Below are 21,058 nucleotides of genomic sequence, written 5' to 3' on the forward strand. Positions count from 1 at the left end.
CACACTTCATTCTATCTTTTCATCATCTACTAATATCTTGATAAATGAATACATTCACAATTCCATTTCATCCTTAAGACCATAGAACAATCTCATATACTGATCTCTTTGTCTCTACCGCAAGGATAACGAAGAGTGAGGATCTAGGACCTTAGATCTTATAGAACCATTACCATCTTTGTAGATATCAAATAAGTGAGCTATCTGGGCAAGCTAAGAGTCAATGGACTCTATCTCATCGTTTAATTTCTTTGTAGAAACGAATGACCTCAAGCAATACCAATATAACCATGCAACATTATCCATCATTATCTTGAAACCAATCAAATTAAGTTTAAGATTTTGATGTACCCTTAGACACGTTTATGTTATCTTGTCTGCCAAATTCATCTCTATACACGACTCATCCAAATCACTACTACTATTCCCAACTAAAGGCATTTGCTTAATCAACACTTCTACTAGTACTTTCAGAAGTAAGTTAGAAATATTCTTAGGAACAAGATTGTTCTAGAGAAGATATGTCACAAATGCCTATTCAATAATCTCTTGGTCATATGTAGGAATATTAAGGTATAGATCCACAAAATCCTTCAGACCATTAGGTCATCCAATCGAATCAAGTACTTTATCAACAACAAAATAATTTTCCTTAGAACGATCAAGGGAAGCAACCAACTTTTCTTCTTTCTCAACATCCTTCTGCACATTGACCTTTCCCCATTTTTCTTCATCACTTTCCACAATTATAGTGTCTACACATTCCATCCTTTTTAGATTCAAATGCTTAGATTTCAATACTTTAGAGACATAGAAAGAGGCCTCTAGAGATGACATCCTAGATATTTTAGATTTTAATACACTTCCATCATCACTAATTTTTTTTCTGCTAGATTTTCCTATGATCTCATCAAATATTTTGAGTCTTTCTTCACTCAAATCTTTAGGCAATTTAAGAATACTTATCTCTGCAATACTCATGTGCTCATCTTCAAACACCTCATAGAGAATCTTTGAAACCCATGAATTCCTTAGAATTAATGCCTCCATAAAAATTGTCCTTGTCTACCATGAAATTAATCTCATTTTTATACCAATTCACACTATTCGAAGGAATTTGGTTCCTATTAACCAGCACCTTCTAGAGATCCATAAAGAAATTATAGAAAAAATTTCTTGAATTTTAGCATCAACAGTAACATCTTTTCTCCATGCAATATTTTTTATTATGGGCAATGCATTAAGATAATAGAATACAAAGAAAACAATAAGAGAGTTGTACTGGAAGGGGTATATTTCATCCTTTGTCATCCGAAGATTACCTAGCAGCTAACACCTCAAAAGATCACATAAATCATAATCCTTGTTCTCCTTTACCATTTGATAAGACAAATAGAGATCACTTATCAAATACAACTCCAGTTAGTCTATTTACCTCTTCATTCTTTATTGACTTCAAAGAGGGTATCTTTCTGGTAGACCACAAGTCGGTCACACCCCTTAGGGGTTATTTGGAAATCAAGTATGGTTGATCCAACCATAGATAATATTCATGTATTCTAATCAAAACAATCTTTATTATTTCTTCATCATAAAACATAGGGAAATTGCTCCATGTATCCAACCCTATATGCCCTAGACTAGTTTAATCAAATTTAAACCTCTACAAACCATCACCTAGATGAATTCTCTTAAAGTCACTAATATTACTATGGTTGTATATGAATGTAACAATGGATATCCTCTTTATGTATAACCTTGTTGAGAATAAGAGAAAAACCAAAGATAGGACCTTCTACCACATGAATAAATAGACAATTCTGAAGAACAGATCGAGCCTCATCATGAGCATTGATAATTTTAGAATTTTTCATTTGAAAGATCACAAATTTGAAAAATACTTTTTAAAGTGTGCAAAAATGCCTTTTGTCCTCTTTGCATTCACCAGCTCCTCAATCACATTTACACAAAATGAACTTCAAATATAAATATATATTTGCCACTTACGGTTTCCAAAAAGTTGATACACTATAGACGAGAGACCACAAAAAACATTCTAGATCACTAAATCCACTCAAAAATGACTGAAAATACCTTTCAAACATCTACCATGTTGCGAACAACTCAACATCTAAACCACAAGGGGGCACAGAAGATATGTGTTAAATTATCCTCCCTAGACAATCCTATATGAAAATTTAGTTTCTAGAAGAAGGGTGAGCACCAACAGTAGGTGCAAATCCATCTTCAATCTTCTCTCCAACTTTATCTTCTAATTTCTTGACCCATGTCATCTTCATTTTCTCCTTGTCTTTATTGATATCAATTTTCTGTTCTGGATCAACTTTCTTCTCATTCCTTCTTATGTAGTGTTTCACAATATGTCCCATTTTATTATAGTTATCATATAGTGGAACTTGTTAAGATTTAATTCCATTTATTTTTATGTTTCCAGTTTTTTCAACATTCCTATTTGACTTGTATTCAACAACTGTGTTCCCATATACATTACAAATATAACTGTATCCATTGAAATATTGAACAACTCTACCAAAACCTATATTTCCAATTCTATTTCAATTCAACCTGACTTTGCACTCACTTGCTTTTTGTCCAAACTTAATATAATAGTGATGATTTCCATTAAAGGATTGATTTCTAATCTGACTTTTGCATTCACTAGCTCTATGTCCAAATCTATTGCATGAAAAATTGTTACCATTAAAAGATGAATACTTGGAAAAAATAGGAGGATGTTTATTGACATTCTTTGAGTTTTGAAAGCTTCGATTTGAAATGAAATCCTTTTGATCTTTATTAGAGTTATTCATATCATCCTTGACCTTTTCCTTTCCTTTATCTTTCTAGCTAGATGACTTAGAGCATTCACTATCTTCAAAACCAAGCCCACTGTTATCCTTACTTTGTTTTTGAGAACTAGGCATGGCATCAAGCACTTCACTTTGACCTCTTAGTTTCAACCCATTATTGATCTATTCCTTAGAATCTTTCAGTTCCTTCTTTAATCTAATTAATTCTTCTTCACGTCTTGAAAATTATTTAGTCTTCTCATCAACTTTTTTTACAAAATCATTAATGACCTTCTTTCCTTTATCAAGTAGGCTTCTTAGATAAGATATTTTTTCAACTGACTTCGTATGTTTTTCTCTCCTTGCATCCATGTCTGTCAATAAAAATCTTAATTATCCTTCTATGTTAATAATGCCATCAACATCATCCCAATCACTCTAACCCATGGCATCCATATTGTCATTCAATTCTTCTACAAACATAGTTCTCAAAATCTCGGATCCACCTCAGTGGTTAAATTGTCGCTTCAAGAATGAAATCTTTGATATCAATTATTGAACACTACCAGTTGATGAGAGGGGGGCTAAACCAATATATACTAAAACTTAATTAGATTAAAAAAATTATTCCACATCAATCATTCATCATATGTGCATGAAAGTAAACAACTAAAACATCAAAGCATCCACACAAGAACACCAATATGTTTACATGGAAAATCCAAACTAGTAAAAACCATGGTGAGAATCTAACTCACAATTTATCATAAGTGTTTGAAATTTTTTAGGGAATAGGCTATGAAGCTCAATGCTCCAGACTTGCAAGCTAAAGTGCACAACCTTAGGGTAAGATACAAAGTAAAGACTTGCACAAGTAAAGATCACTTCTTCAGAGAAAGATAAAAACATATGTCCTCATAGAATAAGAACAAGAATTTTGAACTACAAAGGGAATAACATCTTCCAACATCCTAATAAAAATTCATAGCTTACTACTCATCTAATTCATCTTTCATATCTTCTCTGTAACATATCCAGATCTACATCAAACTTGCATCACATTTGCATCATAGTTCACTTCATATCTTATACATTCACTACTCACATATTTTCTATCTAATGACACTCCGAATAGCTCAATTGATCTATCTTTATATATCCATTAGATCATCATTAATCTTTATTAGGTCAACTTAAATATGTAGTGTGTATATTCATCATTGACCCAAAACATTGCATACAGAAGGAAAAGAAGATGTGTAAAGATTCACACCAAGTTGGCACACATTCCAATTATCCTCATAAATATTCTACACACAACCACACAGACAAAAACACATAAGTCAGTTCATATCAATCTATTTACCCAAAATATCTTAATTCGGACCCAAAAATAAAATATACGGTCCACCACAAAAGAAGAATGACATGCCAGGAACAATAGTTAATAATCCACAACAACCTCAAGGCAATAGAAAGTTGAGGATGCAATGCATTCCTTCATAAACTCCTAAAAATGAACCAACACTGATCACAAACATAAATGAGGTTCATAAAAAAAATCCATCCAACTGAGAAATTGAGATTGATCAACCATAATAATTTAACTTCAATACACATAGCTCCATTGGATGCACATCTAGTACATACACATACTTCTAGACAACGATATTGTTCACTAGAACAAGTAGCAGAGATAGTAACATGGTTTGTAGACCAAACAAAAGATATAAATCTTTTAGAAACACTAAATATCATCAACATTATCCCTCCAAAAAGCTTATAGTTAGTTAACATACTATATCCACCTATCTTGAAAACACCACATCATTCTACACAAGAATCTACATACAACTCTGCATCATATCATTGATTGATAAACATCTAGACCAACAACCAAGCATAACTAATATCAAGAAATTAACCAGAATATACTATCAAACCATATAATTTAACATTATATCACTTCCAAACCAATAGCACCAACTACCAAACCACTAATAAATCAACCATACCAAGTAGGTTGACATTCTCGACCACAACAATAGGTTTGAAATAAATGAGAACAAAGAATCATATGTGCAACATGCTTTTCACTAGAAAGCAGGAAAGCTTATAACACTTGCACATCACTATGTAGAAAATGTGAATATTTTTTTCTTTTCAAAGATACTCAGTTAGAAAAAGCAAATAAAACTTATAATCATTCAACATGAAGGATAACCACCATTAATGCTCAACTCACAGATCAAACCATCAATGTATGGAATATAAAGGAACTAAAATTGAAATGATATTGTAGCTTGTAGAGCTAAAGAAATATCATTTCACATGCATAAGCTCATAGACTTAACACAATATGAGAATAACATTCAATTGAATGTTCATAGGCAAAGAAAAATTATGGAAGCACAATGCAAATTTATATTGATTTTTGAAATTTGATGTTTATAGAACATTCTAGGGTGATTATTGGTTCTAAATAAAGAGTTGAATGAGGGTTACAGAATACAGTTCCTATAGTGCAAATTGTGTCTCTAACTTGTAGATTTGTGTAATAAGAAAGCCCATGTGGTTGAAGCATGCTATTTTTTGAATGTTATAATTCATTTCCTATCGATAATATTTCATGTGTTTCTTTCTTGCATTTTCTATTTATTTCTCCATTCTTGCTGTGTGTTTGGGTTTATAAGGGGAGTACCCTTCATCAAAATTTGTCCTATGATGCTCATTGTGGTGACTCTGCAAGGTACAAATAATTTCTACATGCTACCTTGCACATAATTAAGTTCAAGATACTTGACAAGGAAAACTTTAGGTGAATAGACATGTTCAAAAAAATAAGTCCACAGTTGTTGTTATCAAGTTATTTTATAGTAATCTCACTAGTTTGTCGATATTCCAGTCCATAGGATGACATTTGTTGTGGTAGTAGCATGTAGTAAGATTCACCAAGATGGACCTACATCACAAATGTAACATAGCACCATCATGAAGTAATCAATAAAGTGATCATGTACACAATAAAAAGAGAACCAATCAAGATCATTCTCAAAACTCCAACCTCGAGGATCAAGAATCTAAACATGACAACATGATCTAACATCTCCTAACAAGTATATCATATGCTACATATGAACATATCAAACACCTATGTTATGTGAAAATTATAATGTGTACAAACAAGAGTATACCATAGCATAATAGAAAAGATTCTATCAAACAAGGATAACATTTCAAAAGACAAAGCATATACAACACATCAACCAAAGATTACGTGAGTCCTTCATGGTTCCATGATTTGAACATCCCAAATCACATGAAGAAAAGAAACTCCATTAGTGAATGTATAAATGTTCTACTATTTGGTCTACTATTCCTCATGGTGTGGTCATGATTACTAGTTCTACTTCTAGTGGTGGAGTTGTGGCTTTTGGGCTAGTGATGGCCCTTGGTGCTTGGGTAGCATCCCACTTTATGTGAACCTACTCTAAAGATTCTCACATGTGCCAACGAAATATTATATTCCTCTTCCTTGGGCTTAAATGGATCCAATGGTGGTTCTAGGTCAAGAAGCTCCTGACAATGAAAGCTTATTTTTATGAAACGGTTTGGTTTGTAGGATCTATCACTTGTGGCTATTAATTCCTCACCTTCACAAGTGGTTTTTTGTAATGGTGAAAAATGGGTGTGTTCACAAGATTAACACAAACTAAAAAAACCCTATTTTCTAACATCATATTAAAGAGAGATGAAATCAATAGATTCCATCTCAATTCTATTAGAAAAAGGGTCTAATTCAAAGTCCATTTCACTCCCTTTGATTGAGTAGAAATGGATAATGCAAATATGTAAAGTGAATATTAGATCTAGGGCTAAATATATTGAAAATTGATATAAGTTAACATGAACCAGTAGTTCTAGACTTGATATGTAGACATAAACATAGATCTAAAATGAGGAGGATGAGTAGAACCTGTGACTAGAATTTGAGCTTGAAAATATGGGACAATGGTGCTCAAGGAAACCCTATCCTTAAATTGTCAAATGCAAACAACATAAACTTTTCCCAAATCAGAATGTTGCTTAGAATCTATCCTAGACATTGAAAATTTGTGTGACATAAGTGTGTGGGGCAACCTTGTCCTCTACTTTTTTGTTCTTGCAAAAGATGAATCTGGTCATCTTTGTCTACTTTTCCTAATTCTAAATCTTTCACCTAAACAAAAAAGAAGAGAAATTGTGCTAGGAATAGGGGTTTTCCTAAGTTAAACCACAAGTTTGGAATTAACCCTATAATTGAGATTTAAATTTAAATGAAATGGAAGTGCAAAGTGTTCCTCTTGAGGGGAGAGGCTAGATCTAAATTTAAATGTTAAAATTAGAATGTGATACCTTGATGAATCTTATATTAATCTCTTCATTACAAGGTTGATGTTTTCATGTAGGATGTAGGATGCTTTCACAATTTCTTGATTATGGGTGCCATCTTGAATGCTTGAAACTTGAATACTTGATGTCTCCTTTAATGTCTTGAAAATGCGTGATTGCTTGCTTACCTAAATTGAATCTTTCTCTTGATAAATTGAATTGGAAAATTCTAGACAGATTTAAGATGGGTGTTCAAATGAGCCGGTAAGGACTTATTTTATACCCCACTTCATCAAATGTGTGTGAAATTTCAAGAGAGTCTAACATGGAAAGGGAATTCCCACTCAAATTTTAAGAACATTGTTGAGTCCAAAATTGTACCCACTTATGTAGGACAAGGTCACCCAAATCATCCTTGTCTATCTTTTAGGACAGGGTTCCAGACCATTGACCTAGATGAGCATGAAAACTAAGAATTGAAACCAATTGGAGTAGAATCAAACATTATCAAAATATAGAAGGCAAAAATGTCAAACTGAGGCCTAAGTGAGGATGAAAATTATATAGGGATACAATATACGACACTATAATTTTAGAGAGTTGGGTTCCTATGTTTGAAGATAAGAAGGATATCCCCCCTCAAGATTGAGGGTTTTTTTTTTGTTGGCTTTGATTCTACTAAAGATAGAGATATTTTTTTGGCTATGGGAGATTGGATGTGGGATCTTCACCCTCGCTGTATTTTTTACTGTTCTTCATTCTTTAATACCTTAAAGGGGTCTATTTATATTTCCCCTATTTGGTTGATATTACTGTAATATCAGGAATTGTACTTCATGGAATTTCACTTCACATAGGCCTACACTTTATCCTAATTGAAGATAATGGGTGGGCTTGCAACTCATTGTATTGCTCAAAATTTCTTTATTGCCCATTTGGTGGAATTGATTATATGTTGCATTCATGTTTTGTCATTGATGCCAACACTAGCTGTTTGGATGCTTTACCAGCACCCTTCTGGTCTCGATAGGTTGAGTGGTTTTTGGTTAGTTTGGATCCAACATGATTTGGTAGACTCCAGTATGATTTGGTTATAGAATTGACTTATTCATGTTACTCATATTCATATTCAATTAGTTGGTTTTGGTCTGGTGATCGGATTCTATCTTGTTTGGTTAGAAGCTTTGCTTCTGGTTCCAGCGAGGGTTTCACTGATAGAGATTTTGATGAAGATCTTTGATAAAATGCATAAGTGGTGTTGGTGTAGCTTCTGGTGGAGTTTCGCGATGTTGATGGTGATCATGTTCGTGACTTGGGGGATGGACATCATTTTTGTAGCATGTGGACCTATACCGGGTCCCGATTGATTTAGCTAATGGACCGAATTTAATGTAACGTGTGGATTTGACCTCTCGATGTATTTTCAGGATGTCTTATGTGTTGGATATTATTTGTTTGGTCTAAGTCTGACATGTTTTGTAATTATGTAATTGATTTATTATCTGGTGGCTGACCTGATTGTTTATGATTGAGGGTTTGTATATATAGATGTAAGATCTCATTATAGATCATAATATATGGTAGAGATATAGGAATGGGAAATAGATACGTAATGTGCGAATAATGTAATATCATTTAGGAAGATGATTTGGTTGATCATTGGAGATCGAATTGGGCTTATGTAAGAGGATTTAGTCCTCATGTATTGATCTTAACCGGGACTGTACTCAGGCATAGGAGATGTTATCTTTTGAGGTTCAACACTTCTCCAGATTGTAGTCTGAAATTCTATATAGTCAGTGAGACTCCTTCTGTGATGAGCAGTGTGGTCTAGGTTGTTGGCCTTCCTACAAGTGCAGGCACCTCAATTGTAATTCACATACTTACTACAGAAGTATTATCTGACTGTGGGTAGGCTTCCCACCATGGTTTTTCCCTTTACCCGGTTTCCATGTATAAATCTTGGTGTCATGTGGGTGGTATTTATTATGTGATTATTTTTTATGCTTAATTAGTTTAACTTCTATTCTAGTATTAATGTTTTGGGTTCTGGTATTAAATTTTTAAGTGCTAATGGTTCGTGTAATCTATGACAACTGATTCACCCTCCCTCTCAGTTGTCTTCTGGTTATTTGAATTGTCTAACAATTGGTATTAGAACTTTGGTCCTCTCTACAGAAAGATTAACCACTTGAGGAAGATCCTATGGTGACTAACAGTTCAAGTTCATCCAGTTTTTCTGGAGCTATTTTTTGGAGAGATATTCCTAGGCTTGATGGAACAAATTACACAGTATGGAAGATTCAGATGGAGACTCATCTGAGATGTCTTGGCAAGGAGATTTGGGAGATCACACAGAATAGTGTCACACCTTATAATCCGACATCTAGAAATCCTCCTCTCATAAACCTCGATAAGGAGCTTGAAGGTGATAGTAGAGCAAGAGAAGCCCTCTTGTGTTCACTTTCTGATCAGCAAATAATGGGATTAACTAACAAATCATCTAGAAAGGCTATATGGGACAAGTTGGAGACTCTTAATAAAGGTGACCCTACTGTGAAGATTGTTAAACTTGATGGTTACCAGGTGAGATATGAAAACCTGATTATGGAAGAAGATGAAAGGATTACTGCATTCATGGAAAGGGTAAATGAGATTGTTATGGGAATTCAATGTTGTGGTGGAACTCTGAGCGAAGATGAAATTATTTTGAAAGTTCTGAGAGCCCTACCACCGGCTTACAAGATGAAGGCTACTGCTATCAATGACTTGAGAATAATCTCTAATACATCTGTCAATAGAGATACTTCAGTTGGGAAACTATCGACTTTTGGGCTTGAAGAATTTGGACCTTCTGGAGCTATGAAGCCTGAACCTTCTTTTCATGCATCTGCATCTACAACCAGTAAGAAATATTGGAAAGCTTTATATGAAAAGGAATTGGAAGATATGAAAAGAGAATATGATGAATTTGAGCAACTTGAAGCACTATTTGCTAGAAGAGTACCGAAAGGACCAGTAGGAAGTAAGTATGAAGGAAAAGCACCTTTCAAATGTTTTGCATGTAATAAGATTGGTCATTTTGCATCTAGATGTCCTGAAAGGAATTCAAGATTTGAAGAAAGAGTTAGGAGATCATTTAAGCCTAACCCTAGATATCAGAACAAGTATAAGTACAAGAAAAACATAGACAAATCATGCTACATAGTGGATGAGGAAGACATTAGTGATTTTGATGATGAACTAGCAGAAGACTCTGCTAGTGGTTCCATCAATGGGAGGAATGGGTGTTCCTAGCTATCAAGGAAGATGATCCAGCACTGGAAGAGAATGTACTTGAAGAGAAGGCACTTGCTGCTAAAATTGAAGACAAGGATGAATGGGTAATTTTCAATGATTGTTCACATCATATGACTGGAGATAAAGGGAAGTTTCTATCTTTGTAAGAATTTGATGGCGGTGTAGTTAGATTTGGAGATGACAAAGCATGTATGATCAAAGAAAAATGAACTATATCATTGGATGGTAAGAACAATACTGACAATGTTTATTATGTTGAAGATTTAAGGCATAACATTTTGAGTGTAGAACAATTGGTGGATAAGGGATTTCAATTATAGCTCAAGGATGAAAAATTCAAAATCATTAACAGATCTAGCTTGGAGATTGCAACTGGTACAAAGACAAAAGGTAAAATATTTCATTTGAATTCTGGTGAGAAGACATGTTTGATTACACAGATTGATGAGAGTTGTCTATGGCATAAAAGGTTGTGTCATGTGAATTTTGATTGCATTGTAAAGATCAGTTCAACTAAGGCAGCTAGGGATATACCTATGATTATGAAGCCCTATAATCCGGTATTTAAAGATTGTCAAATGGTTAAACAGGTCAAAACCTCTTTTATGAGTATATAAGATAAATCTAATGATGTTCTTCATCTTATTCATATGGATTTGTGTGGTCCTGCTAGAGTTAAAATATTTCAAGGTGATAGATATTTTATGCTAATCATTGATGATTATTCTAGAATGATGTGGGTTACTTTTCTAAAGGAAAAATCCGAGGCATTTGAAAAGTTTAAAATATTTAAGGATAAAGTGGAAACTAAGACTGGATTGAAGATTAAATGTTTGAGGTCAGATCATGGTGGATAATTCACATCCGATGAATTTAATAAATTTTGTGAGAACCATGGTATAAGAAGACAATTTTATGCTCCCCAGACACCTCAGCATAATGGAGTTGTGGAAAGGAAGAACATAACTATCTTGGATACTTCTAGAACAATGATGATGCAAGCTAGTCTACCTCATATTTATTAGAGAGAAGCAGTGAGCACAACAGATACATTCAATAGAGTACATATCAAAGGAGAAACCGGTAAGACACCTTATGAATTATGGTTTGGCAATACACCTACAGTTAAGTATTTCAGAATCTTTAGTAGTAAATGTTATACCAGGAGAGATGATATCATTGGCAAATTTGATCCTTGATGTGATGAAGGCATATTTCTTGGTTATTCTAATGAAAGTAAGGCATATAGATGTTATAACAAGAGATTGCAAAGAATTGTGGAGGGTGCTAATGTCAAAGTGGATGAGCTGAAGAGAAGTCAAATCAGAGTTTATGAGAAGGAACCGACAGTGGAAATGATTATATTTGAACCGGTAGCACCTTTATTGGAACAGAGTGTTGAACTAGTTACTCTGGTAGTATCAAAAAATTCTACAATAGCTAAAGAACTTGGAAGAGGAACAGAGAATCAGAGGACTCCTAGTTATGTGAGATTCAATCATTCAAAAGATCAAATCATTGGGGATAAGAACAATGGAGCAACGATAAGAAGAAGATTGGCAACTAATGAAGTATGTTTAATTTCACAAGTTGAACCAGTATCAGTAATTGAGGCATGCAAAGTTGAATATTGGTTGAAAGATATGGAAGAAGAATTAGATCAGATTGAGAAAAATAACACATGGACTCTGGTTCGCCGACCTAAAAATAAGAATGTTATTTGAACTAAATGGGTTTTTAGGAATAAATTGAATGAAGATGGTCAAGTTATAAGTGTATATGGTGAAAATGGATAGCAATAAACAACAATATTGAAAGACTAAAATGGATTCAACCACCAAACCCTAGCCTAACAATGAACAAAGATCCACCATAACATATGAAGATAACCTAAGACAATGCAAAATAACTCAAAAATCACAAAGATTATACCATCACATGTCCACTAGGGTTTTGATCTCCATTCTTCCTATCTCCATTGATCTTGTTTGATATGCTTGCTCTCAGATTTTTGTATGCACAAGAGCTCAACAAAGAACGGAATGTGGTTGCAAGTAGGATCGTAGTGTAGCCAAGTACTCCAAAATTAGTCATTAGTCATTAGCGTTTGGTAATGAAGAAAGCATCTCCTTAAATAGAAGACACAATAGAAAATGGAGGGTTAAGATTGAGAGGTGTAAAAAGAGAGGTCGGCTAGGATTAGAGGGTAGGTATAAGAAATACCAAAATAATGAAAGAGGTAGGTAGTGTAGGAAATAAGAGATGAATGACATGTAGAAAAAGATAATGAACTAATTAAATAAATAAAGATTTATTTAATTAATAGAAGAAGTAGGACAATTAAATAAATAAAATATTTATTTAATTTAGGAAAGGGATAATTTAAATAAATAAATGTATTTATTTAAATGAGAAATAAGGCTAGAAGAGGATAAATGAATTAATTAAATAAATAAAGATTTATTTAATTAATAGAAGAATTAGGCTTAGATAATTAAATAAATAAAATATTTATTTAATTAGACATGACAATTTTGGGTGTCTACATTTTGCCCCTCTTTGAGACAATGCGGCTTGTCGCGTTGTTTCAAAGAAAATAAGATGAACTGATACAGAGTTGCCCCAGGATGGGAATGATATGCCCCCTCGAGAGATTGGATGAAAAAGTCTGGAAAGATTGCAGACAATCTCTCGATAAGAAAGATGGGATAGAATGGACTGATTGGATAAAGTGACAAAGTCACGGGATGAGGAAGACTGACTCGGGAAATGAGGGCGAGGGCTAGGGTAGGCTATAAGATAGACCACGGGCAAAAGACATCCTCATTGTCATTCACACCCTTACGAGATCACAGTGCAGAGCGAGAAAAGAGCAGCAGCAGTCAGCAGCGATGGCATTCGTTCATAGATTCGACCGTGTCTGCCGATTCCAGCGACCAGCCGATGCAGGAGAGCCGGTAAGTACCCGAAAACCTCCTCGTACTTTCACGCATTTCGAGTTTTGTCATAAATGCATGTTTAGGAGCAATAAATGCGCTAGAAATAGGGTAGTTTAAAAGTGCAAAAACGCGCAACCGCGTCTGTGTCAGCGCCAGGCGCGTCTATGTCCAACAGGCGCGTCTGTGTCGGGTCCAGGCGCGTCTGTGCCTGGAACCGCGTTTGTGTGGAATGCGGACGCGTTTGTGAAATGTAGTAGCGTCTGTGCTTTTAAATAGCATTTATGTCATGCAGGGACGTCTGTGTTCCCCGGTCGCGTTTGTGTCTGGCATAGGCACGTTTGTGTTTAGAAAGCGCGTCTGTGTTGCAGAGGTGCGTTTATGCAGTCTATAAGCGCGTTTATGAGTTAAAAGCGCGTGTGTGTTGAAAAAGTGCGTTTGTGTGTTTAAATGCATGGTTTTAGTCTTTTAGGTCAAATCGGCAGTTCTGTGATGAACATACGCTGTCGATTGGATAAGCTGCTGAGAGGATACACTCAAGCAGGTCCTCTAGGAAGATTAGGATAAATCAAGGCACTTTGTGATGAACAGGGAGCACCAGGATATGCAGCACTTTGTGATGAACAGGGAGTGCGAATGTGAGTGACACTTTGTGATGAACAGGGAATGTCACACTCGTAGTACTTTGTGATGAACAGTGAGCACTACTAGGATAAATAGCAACACTTTGTGATGAACAGTGAGTGTCACTAGGGTAGATAGCCATATGCATTTAGGTAGCAAGTAGCATTTTGTGATAAACAGTGAATGCCACGATAACTGACAAGATTGATTTGCTTGACTGCAGGAGTATTTGCCGATGTTAGAGTCACGGGAGAGATTCCCGTCGACACAGAGACTGCGACCAGAGTTGTCGATCCAGGACATGATTTCCATTGAGGAGATGGGTCTCACATATATGCTCTATGTGCCCGAGTTTCGGGCAAACATGGGGTTGCTGACTGCATTGGCCGAGAGATGGCACTCAGAGACATGCACGTTTCACCTGCCGATGGGTGAGATGACAGTGACACTAGAGGATGTATACAGGATATTACATGTTCCTATTGATGGAGAGTTGATCCCCTACGACCGTGACGGTGACAGGGAGGCCTTGAGACGGGTCTTTCAGGATCCTGAGTTGGAGATGCGAGCAGGCCATGTAGCCTGGGACACCATGATTGCCACAGGATTGGCATTGCCGGCAGTTGTTGGGGGAGTTATCAGTGGATACTTGTGTCCAGACAGGGCCACACGAGGATTGGCAGTGGGCTGGGGAGGGGCCTTGGAGACACTGATGGCAGAGCATACTAGGTATGCATGGGGGCCATGTGTCCTAGCACATTTGTACTATGAGCTGCATCAGTTTGTATACCATGGATCAGTGGGTTTGGGCTGCGGTGTGACTCTCTTGCAGGTGTGGGCCTATGAGCACCTTCCCATCACATGGCCTATTCATTTCAGAGGCAGAGGACAGGGACAGAGTTTTGTGCACCTATATGCGATGATTACATCCCAGCCTCGGATTGGGAGATTGGAGCACTGGAGGAGAGTCATTGACGATATTGACATGGTGATCTGGAGGCCGTACCTGGGGTGCGAGGAGTGGGGGGACGATGCATTGGAGCTGCCCTACACCTTCCGAAGCAGGTACCTGATTGGGCGGACGCCCTATATATTAGAGAGACAGCTGGTGGATAGGGTATGCAGGCAGTATGGCAGGATTCAGAGGATGCCGCGAGGCTCGGGCATGTATGCCCGTACGGTCAGAGATCAGGTGTAGTTTGGCCCACTGCTATCATATGATCAGGCAGTGATGCAGCTAGCGGAGATGATGCCGATGCCATGGGACATGTGGCCAGAGGTAGATGATGCAGGGATGGACGCAGAGTACTCTGCGTACTGGGCAGAGCATCCATTTCCTAGGTTGACAGATCCAGCAGAGCCAGTGGATGGAGAGGGTGGAGGAGATGATGATGAGGGAGGAGGGGATGCAGGTAGGGGCCGGCGGAGGCGGAGGGGAGTGGTGGGAGAGAGACGGGTAGCACCTCGGAGGGAGGGAGGTCAGGAGAGAGCAGCTCCAGTGGTGAGAGGACGGAGTGGACTGCCCCTACAGGTGCCAGCAGCACAGGGTCCCAGAGAGGGACAGAGACAGGTGCAGCCAGAGGGACAGAGACAGGTACAGCCACAGGTACCTATACAGGCACAGGGACAGGTGCAGGCAGAGGCACAGGGACAGGCACCTGTAGAGGAGGAGCCACAGGCAGGGACGGAGAGCGGAGACTCCGAGGAGGATGAGGTGGTGAGGCTGCGGGAGATCTGCCAGGGCCAGGCAGATGAGATTGAGGATTTGGTTCGAGAGAGGAACCACCTCAGGATCAGGGTCCGAGATACAGAGCGGGAGAGGGATCAGGCCATCCAGAGATATACCGAGGCCGAGACAGCTCTGAGGGTAGGTAGGCGGGCAGCAGAGGATGCAGGGGCAGGCTACGCCTATGTTTTGCGAGCTGGAGAGGAGATCGCCTACTGGAGGGATCTATATTATGCAGCCGTGCCAGCAGAGCAGCGGGCTAGGAGCTTCCAGAGGTCGTCGCGCACAGCGACGGCTACGGGAGGGAGCCGCAGGAGACAGGCATCCAGCGGTGGGGTTATGGGGCCTCCACCACCACCAGAGGGACAGGGGGATCCTGGGGCGGGTCCATCTATAGCTCAAACTCCGTCGAGGTGCGGTGGCTCCAAGGGAGGGAGTTCCTCATAGCTATAGTGGGCTCCCATTGTATCAGTAGATGTATCATTGTTGTATTGTAGACACCTGCGGGTGATTCTTTTGTAGCCATATGATTCTTTTGACATCATTGTATTATGACACATTTGATTATATATATGAGATGATTCATCTTTTGCGGCAGCTATATGCATGTGTACCTTATGTGATGAGATGTTCTTATGTGATGCATGTTTTATGATATGGATGCTTATATGATGCAATGCCATATATTTTTGTTCTTTTATGTTGTATATGTGATGCCTGATGCAAATGAAATTGTATGTGATGCAAATGAATATAATAATGCAAATGATTATTTACATAATGAAAATGTGAGATGTGCTAACATGTGTTGTATGCAGGATGTGATGCCATTATAATATCTATATGTATGAAATGCTTATATGTGGTGATGCAGGTGCAACTATATGAAATGCAAATGTTTTTGGTGTGTCATTATACTCAGTCATGTGATAGCGGGCTACGCGGACTCGAGAAGGACAATGGAAGTCAATCAAGAAAGGGGGATGGAAGACAGAAGATATGAACGTGAAAGAGCTTCTTGTGCGTTATCATCATTGAGCTTTATTATGGCAGAATAGGTTATGACAATCGAGGCATATGTTCGGCCCAGAAAGTCATTGTACCTGTTTGCATGGAGACAAGACAGTCACAAACAAGGAATGCCCCAGTTCATACTAGACTCACAGTGTCCTCATATCCTTGGACAAGTCATAGCATTACTAAAAGACAATCCACAGACAGCAAATGCAAATAAGTGACGATACCCCATCCTCGCCTTTCTAGTCAAAGACATCCTGGAGATAGAATCTCTAGTCAAAGACATCCCGGAAAAGCTAAAAGACATGTCACCAAAAAGATAAAACCAAAAGAAAACCAAGACTCGACACCAACATCCACTATAGTCCTCAAGTTTAGTGTCTCTTGTCACTTGTATAAGTCAAATTTTGATTGTGGTCACAATGTTCACTTTCACAAAAAGGATAGATAGCACTGAACCATATGTTGTCTGAGTCTGTTGAAAGATTTGATTTTGTTGAAGCCCATTGTTGCTGCTGTGTCTCCTTGGAAACTGACTGAATCCATGAAACTGATACCTTATTGTGGAGAAGATGGAACTTTATTGCGGATCTGCGATGCAAAATGTTGCTTTATTGCGAATTGTGCGCGGATAGACTGAAGAGAGCTGAAAGAAACTGTATTCCTCGAAACATGTGATGTTCTCAGTTCCACACCCATTACTAGACGTAGGAATTGGCCGTAGTCACAGATAGGATCTGATTTATTATGGATGGAAAAGGGAGTGAAAGGGGAGGGTTTATCATGAATGGCTAACCAATCTTGGGTAGATCAATAACAAGCCATGATGGGAATGGGTAAGTTTATTGTGAGTGAATTGGTCGTGAGTGTGTGCGAAGTGAAAGAATGAAAGGGAATCCTGAAGGAGGGAGGAGCAAAGTCCCTACGCATGGCGCTGGTGACCCAGTTTTCACCATGGTACTTGCCCAGGGCGCCACCGAAGTGGTTTTCACCGTTGGACGAAATTATTTCTCTTTACTTTTTTGGATTTTGCAATTTTTTTGTTGTCACAAGGCGCCTGTTTGCCAGGTTTTCACCAAGTAACAATTTTTTTTTGTTTTTATAATTTTTTTTGTATTTTTGAATTTTTTTGATTTTTTTTGTATTTTTGCATTAGGATACTCAAAAAGAGCTTATGTGTAGAACCTGCGAAGGTGCATGCTGTTGATAGGATCCTCCAAGGATTCCCCTTCTGTAGTGGAGAGTTGATATGCCCCAGATCCATATACTGCTGTAATGATGTAAGGACCAAGCCAGTTGGGTTCAAATTTGCCCTTCTTTTCTCTATCTTGCTGATTCTTGGGGTTCTCTCTGAGGACTAAGTCACCTACCTCAAATGTGCGAGGCTTGACCTTGTGATTGTAACTGCGACTCATTCGTTGTTGGTAAGCCTTGAGATGATTAAAAGCAGTGTGTCGTCGTTCCTTCAGCAGTTCTAGTTCTTGTAAGCGAGAGACCCTGTAGTCTTCATCGTTGATTATGTTTCTCAAGGAGACCCGTAAAGAAGGTAACTCGACCTCAATAGGCAAGATGGCTTCAGCACCATAGACAAGTGAGTAAGGTGTAGCTCCTGTAGGTGTGCGGACACTGGTACGATAGGCCCAAAGTGCGGGATTGAGTTGGACATGCCAGTTACGGCCAGCGTCGTCGACTGTCTTTTTAAGTATTTTGAGAATTGTTTTGTTAGACGCCTCAGCTTGGCCATTACCTTGGGGGTAATATGGTGTGGAGAAACGATGAGAGATATGGAAGCGCTCACAGAGTTCACGAACATCCTGATTCTTGAAAGGACGCCCGTTGTCAGTGATAATGGAAGTAGGAATCCCGTATCGGCAAATGATGTAGTTCAGGATGAAAGTAGCGATTTGTTTCCCAGTAACTTGCGTGAGAGGCACGGCTTCAATCCACTTTGTGAAATACTCTGTGGCTGTGATAATGAATTTATGTCCGTTGGAAGAAGGAGGGTGAATCTTGCCTATGAGATCGAGTCCCCACTGACAAAAGGGCCAAGGAGATGCAAGTGGCTGTAGTTCTTGTGCTGGTGCGTGTATGAGGTCTCCATGAATTTGACACTGCTTACACTTCTTGACAAACTGATATGCATCTTTTTCCATAGTAGGCCAGTAGTATCCAGTCCTGATGAGTTTCTTGGCCAAGGTAGGACCACTAGTATGCAGACCACATATCCCTTCGTGCACTTCTCGTAACGCAATCTGAGCTTCGTCACTCTCTAAACATCTAAGGAGGGTGCCATCTAGACCTCGTCGGTATAGGATATCAGCTAGGATAACGTATCAGGAGGATCGGCGGATGAAAGTGCGGCGTTGGTTGTTCGATAAATCGGGAGGTAAGATGTTGTCGCGAAGGTATGTGAATATGGAACCATATAACTGGGATTCAGGACCAACAACACATATCATTTCTGTGAGAGTGATCTCATATGACGGAATCAGCAGGTTGTCAACCAGGAACTCATAACAGGTCTCATTTTGTGGTAGGTCAATGAGTGAAGCAATTGTAGCCATGGCATCAGCAGCGCGATTCTGTTCTCTTGGTATCTGCTCAAACTCTATCTTTGCAAAGTGTTGTTTCAGATCATCTACCAGTTGTTTGTAAGGCATTAGCTTTTCATCTTTTGTTTGATAATCATCAGTTGCTTGACGGATGACAAGTTGAGAATCGCCAAAAACACGAAGTTCCTGGATCTTCCACTGAACTGCAATTCTTAACCCTGTTGTTAATGCCTCGTATTCCGCTATATTGTTGGTGCAAGGAAATGATAAGCGGTATGACTTTGGTATAGAATCGCCTTGGGGAGTTATAAAGAGTATACCCGCTCCTGCCCCGTGCTATGTGTATGAGCCATCAAAGTATAGTTGCCATGGCTTTGCAGGTGATATTGTTAGAATGGACTCATCTGGAAATTCTGACTGTAGAGGAACATCATCTATCATGGGAGCATCTGCCAGTTGATCTGCGATGGCTTGTCCTTTGATTGCTTTTCTGTCCACGTATTCAATGTCGAATTCACTCAAAATCATTACCCACTTGGCCAGTCGCCCAGTAAGTGTAGCTTTGTTGAGCAGATATTTTAGTGGATCAATTCTGGCAATCAACTTGGTCTTGTGAGTGAGCATATAATGTCGTAATTTTTGTGAAGCGAAGACCACAGCGAGACATGCACGCTCAATTGGTGTGTAGTTGAGCTCATATCCCACCAATGTGCGACTGATATAGTAGACTGCTTTTTCCTTGCCGTCAGGTATTTGCTGTGCTAGTAGTGCCCCCAGTGCTGTTGGAGTAGCTGATATGTAAAGTAGCAATGGTTGATTCGGAATTGGTGGCATCAAAACTGGTGGGTTCAAAAGATAGTCTTTAAGTGCCTGAAAAGCCTGTTGATAGTTCTCGTCCCATTTGAACTTAATGTTTTTGTGTAGCAGGTGCTGGAAAGGATTGCACTTATCTGCAAGTTGCGCTATGAATCTTCGTATGGACTGGAGTCTCCCTTGTAAAGACCGAAGTTGACTGATATTCTTGGGTGGCGGCATGTCCAAGATAGCCTTGACTTTTGCTGGATCCGCTTCTATTCCTCTTTTAGACACAATGAATCCTAGGAGCTTCCCGGAGGTTACTCCAAAGACACATTTCTTTGGGTTTAATCTTACCTTGTATTTTTCCAGCCTATCAAAAGCAACTGAAAGTATGTCCAAGTGTGTATTTCTGTCTATTGATTTAACCAAAAGGTCGTCGACATAATCTTCCACCTTTACATGCATGAGATCATGGAAGATAGTAGTCATGGCTCGTTGATACGTGGCACCTGCATTTTTCAGCCCAAAGGGCATGACATTCCAGCAGAAGGTTCCCCATGGACAAGTGAATGATGTTTTATGTTGATCTTCAGGTGCAATCCTGATCTGATTATATCCAGAGAATCCGTCCATTAAAGATAACATCTCATGGCCTGCTGTGAGATCAACAATTAAATCAATGTTTGGTAATGGGAAATCATCCTTCGGACAAGCCTTGTTGATATCCCTGAAGTCTGTACATATTCGGATGCTGCGATCTGGTTTGCTAACAGGCACTAAGTTGGAAATCCATTCAGGATAATCAATTGAACGTATGAATCCGACATCTAGTAATTTCTCCAGCTCTGCCTTGACTAGCAATGCCACCTGTGGATGCATTTTCCTCAATTTCTGTTTTACTGGTTTTGCCCCCGGTTTGACTGT

Source organism: Cryptomeria japonica, chromosome 10 (genome assembly GCF_030272615.1).
Source record: "Cryptomeria japonica chromosome 10, Sugi_1.0, whole genome shotgun sequence".
NCBI lineage: Eukaryota > Viridiplantae > Streptophyta > Pinopsida > Cupressales > Cupressaceae > Cryptomeria > Cryptomeria japonica.